The following is a 4,884-nucleotide window of genomic DNA, read 5'->3' as shown; positions in this document are numbered from 1 at the left end:
ACAAAGATAAAACTTTATGTTGTTACAGGGAGATTGCAATAATTGTTGTATGTTAACAATGGTATGTAGATGACACCACCCTTATGGCAGAAAGTGAAGAGGAACTAAAAAGCCTCTTGATGAAAGTGAAAGTGGAGAGTGAAAAAGTTGGCTTACAGCTCAACATTCAGAAAACGAAGATCATGGCATCTGGTCCCATCACTTCATGGCAAATAGATGGGGAAACAGTGGAAACAGTGTCAGACTTTATTTTGGGGGGCTCCAAAATCACTGCAGATGGTGACTGCAGCCATGAAATTAAAAGACACTTACTCCTTGGAAGAAAAGTTATGACCAACCTAGATAGCATATTCAAAAGCAGAAACATTACTTTGCCAACAAAGGTCCGTCTAGTCAAGGCTGTGGTTTCCCCAGTGGTCACGTATGGATGTGAGAGTTGGACTGTGAAGAAGGCTGAGCACCGAAGAATTGATGCTTTTGAACTGTGGTGTTGGAGAAGACTCTTGAGAGTCCCTTGGACTACAAGGAGATCCAACTAGTCCATCCTAAAGGAGACCAGTCCTGGGTGTTCATTGGAAGGACTGATGCTGGGGCTGAAACTCCAGCACTTTGGCCACATCATGTGAAGAGTTGACTCATTGGAAAAGACCATGATGCTGGGAGGGATTGGGGGCAGGAGGAGAAGGGGACAACAGAGGATGAGATGGCTGGATAGCATCATCAACTCGATGCACATGAATTTTCGGTGATCTCCAGGAGTTGGTGATGGAAAGAGAGGCCCGGTGTGCTGCGATTCATGGGGTCGCAAAGAGTTGGACACGACTGAGCCACTGAACTGAACTGAACTGAACTGAATACTGGTATTGTTGCTATGTTGAAATGAACTCTAAATAACTGGCCGATGGATGAACTCTCAGAATAGAATTTATATTTATATTAGAGATCCCCTTATCTATTAAATTTGAAAACGGAACCTTCACTTTGTTCTGATAGCGCAGTGTACTCTATTTATCCTGAGGTGAAGAGCACACAAGTCTTTTTTCCTAAGAAACAGGAAAAGTATCTTTTATAATGTTACAATGTTTTAGTTTTTCATGGAAACCGAAGCACTACGCAAGCAGTTAAAAGATTTTGTTGTTGTTACTATGACAGTAGGGAGGCTTACATTATAGTGGATTAAAGCCATTTTTTAAGAAGGACAGAAAGTCATTATTTTCTAATGAAAAACAGGAAAAAAACTACTTGCCATTTTGTTCCTATTGCTGTTTTGGGGGAGAAACTAAAGGCTTAGACTCTGTGTTTTGGTCTTGAATGCTTGAAAAGCAGTAGAAATAAGACTCCTGCACTCTCACAATTGCAAATCACCATAGGATAATTGAACATATATGCAGGAAATAGCTCAAGATACTTGGTGAATTGATAGAAGCCAAGTGGACAATTCATCATTTCATTTGGCAAATACCATTAGTAGTCCTGTTGTTAAGAACAGCCGTATATCAGTATTGGCGTTTGAGTAAAAGATGAAAATATACGTTGAAAATATAAAACTTTCAAGTGTTGGGCAGTTGTCAACTGCCTCCTGCATTTTGAGCAGCCTCATAATGTCTGGAGAATTCACCGCCTATATTAGTTTTCTGTTGCTGTTATTTAAAAATTACTACAAACAGTGATTTCACAAGAGTCAGACACAACTTAGTGACTAAACCACAGTGATTTAAAAAACACAAAGTGGTTGTCTTACAGTTTTGGAGATTGGCAGTCCAAGATCAGTGTCTCTGAGTTAAAACTAACGCACCACAGGCCAGTGTTCCTTCTAGTCTTTAGAGTCTGTTTCCTTGCCTTTTCCAGCTTCTAGAGCCTGCCTGTATGCCTTCAGCTGATGCTCCATCCTCCGCTATCAAAGCCAGCACAGGATCGCCAGCTCCCTCTGTGTTCACTGCTTCCATCACCACACCTCCTCGTCTGTTCCTCGCAACCTCCTGTCTTCATCCCATAAAGATGCTTGGGATTAGACAGTGCTTGTTGCTCAGTCGTGTCTGACTCTGTGACTCCATGGACTGGAGCCCATCAGGCTCCTCTGTCCATGGGATTCCCCTGGCAGGAATAGTGGAGTGGGTTGGCATTCCCTTCTCCAGGGGATCTTCCTGACCCAGGGGTCTAACCTGGGTCTCCTGTACTGAAGGCAGATTCTTTATTGTCTGAGCCACCAGGAAGAACTAAGGCCCACCCAAATAATCCAGGATGATTTTCTCATCATGAGAGCCTTAATCACATCTTCAAATTCTCTTTTACCTTGGAAGGTAACACATTCTTGGGTTCTGGGGATTAGAAGATGGATGTCCTTGGGGACCGTCATTCTGTGGGCCATGTCACCTTTAAGTTCACTATCTGGACCTTTATGTAGGAGCTTTCTCTCCCTGCTTTCTTTGTCAGTTCACGTGCGTGCTAAGTTGTGTCCAGCTCTTTGTGATCCCATGGGCCATAGCCTGCCAGGCTCCTCTGTCCATGAGATTCTCCAGGCAAGAATACTGGAGTGGGTTGTCATTTCCTTCTCCAGGGGATCTTCTTGACCCAGGGATAGAACCCACATCTCCTGCATTGGCAGGTGGGTTCTTTACCAACAGAGCCCCCTGAAAAAGCCTGGTACCAAACTGAGGAGAGGCATAGGAAGATCCTCGGAGGAGGGAATGGCTCCCCACACCAGTATTCTTGCCTGGGAAATCCCATGGGCAAAGGAGCATGGTGGGCTAAAGGCCATGGGGTCACATGGGACTCGGACATGACTGAATCTCCTTAGCACAGAGGCACCCATGTGACCAAGGAGATACAAATGAGATGCACTTGTGCTGAAGTTGGATTTACAGTGAATCCCCCAAAGAAATGGAGGTCTTGCATGTGGTTTCATCCTGACTTGGCTGGGAAGCTGACAGTTGGAAGAGAATAGATGGAAAGTATGGCTGGTCTCTGGGGAGTAACCTGCCATGCTGGGTCCTTGTTTTGGGATAATGTCAGCAGCCTCTAGGTCATAGATGGTATAACTTGGGTTTTGTGCTTGGTCACTTAACTAACCTAAAACCTATTCTTTGACTCATCTGAAGATTCTGAGAGCTATGTATTATCCTGGACTAAATTCCTTTTCTGCTTAAACAGCCAATTTACTGTTGTTAGGAGTTAACAACCCTGAGTAATGTAATTTATCACAATAAGGACCGTCTAATGTGGTCCAAGTTAGAGCCACAAACATGCATCAGTGTTTAAAAAGCAGCATGGTAGCGCCCTAATCAAGGAAATACAGCATAAACACCTCATCTAAAACCCCCATCCTAATATTCTCTGGAATCTAAAAATAAAATCTTTGCTTCTCAGTTCCTCAGCTGGATACTTCCCCTGTTCCAGATTAGTAGCTTATTTGTGGCTTTATTAGTAACATGAAGATATTGACTTTTTCTCTGCTCACTGAATAACAAATCAATTCTTTCTAATATAAGTTTCTTTCTCTCTCCTAAAACTGGAGTAGAATGGTTTGTATTTCTAAATTTCTAGATCTACCCTCCAGTTGTTCCTTTTAAAAAGATTTTATTAAAGGTCTTTATAGAGCAACATCCAGACTCCAAATCTAGTGGCCAAGGAGACCCTATTATGCTGTGAGTGCTGGCTGGGGCATGGCAGGTAGCTCTGGCTTCCCACCCTTCTCTTCCGAGGTAGGGGTGGTGGGCAGTATTTCATTTTTGGGTTCCAGACTGTTGATGTGACCAGGCAGAGGCTTCTTGCATGCGTGCATGCTGAGTCGCTCCAGTCATGTCTGACTGTTTGTGACCCTATGGACTGTAGCCCACCAGTCTCTTCTGTCCATGGGATTCTCCAGGCAAGAATACTGGTGTGGTTGCCATGCCCTCCTCCAGGGGATCTTCCCCATCCAAGGATTGAACCTCTGTCTCTTAAGTCTCCTGCATTGGCAGGCTGGTTCTCTACCACTAGCACCACCGGGGAAGCCCTAGGGACTTCTAAGGGCCAGTCTTATCAGCTGAGTCCTAAGGCAGCACGATCTTCATCTTGATGTCCAGCACAATCTGTGTGAGCAGCACATGGCACGCAGCAGGGTCAACATCACAGTTAACAGGGTCCTCACTGCGGACCACCAGGCTGTCCACAGACTTCATGGGTTTAGCTCTCTGTCCTTGGAGTTTCCCAGACACCACGACTTCACAGTCCTTGGCTCTACTCTCCGTGATGAACCACAGCATACCAGGGCAGGCCCTAGCCCTGCCAGGCCTCCTGGGAGCTTCTAACGCAGACGCAATGCCTGGGGAAGGATAGGCAGACCTCTTGTGGCCACCTTTCCAGCATAAAGTTCTACACTGCCCTCAGAGAAGCCAAATCTCTTCTGAACCACCAAGAACATTCTGTATCCTGGTGGCCAAGATAATGATTTCTGTCCTGGTTGATGTAACTTGGACTTCAAGCCCAGAGCACCCATCTTCAGCCAGCTCTCACATGAGAAACTCGTTCAGTTGAGCTTTGAAGATGCCATCAGTGACAAGCTTCCTCTTCTTGGAAATCTGCACCACCATCTTGCCTTCATGCTCTGCTGAAAGGAAAGTACCCTCTGGTTCTTAATTTAGCTGATTTTTCTTTGGAAGCTCAAAGATGGCAGTTTTGAAAGTTTACTCCCAAATTCTTAGAGGTACCTGACTTGTGTAGTTCCATTTTCTTTTTAGATTTTTTTCTTTGTTAACAGCTTTCTCCCCTTATTTGTTCACATCTATAGAGCTCTGGGAGTTGGTGATGGACAGGGAGGCCTGGCGTGCTGCGATTCATGGGGTCACAAAAAGTCGGGCACAACTGAGCGACTGAACTGAACTGAACGGATAGAATACAATGAAT

The 4,884-nt window shown here is 44.8% G+C and overlaps 1 pseudogene; it reads right to left on the bottom strand.

The window, feature by feature from the left end:
* On the bottom strand, window positions 3,638–4,571 carry LOC102175163 (annotated as a pseudogene).

Source organism: Capra hircus, chromosome 20 (genome assembly GCF_001704415.2).
Source record: "Capra hircus breed San Clemente chromosome 20, ASM170441v1, whole genome shotgun sequence".
Classification (NCBI taxonomy): domain Eukaryota; kingdom Metazoa; phylum Chordata; class Mammalia; order Artiodactyla; family Bovidae; genus Capra; species Capra hircus.
Note: the sequence above shows the minus strand (reverse complement) of the source record. Positions and strands in the feature narration are given on the sequence as shown.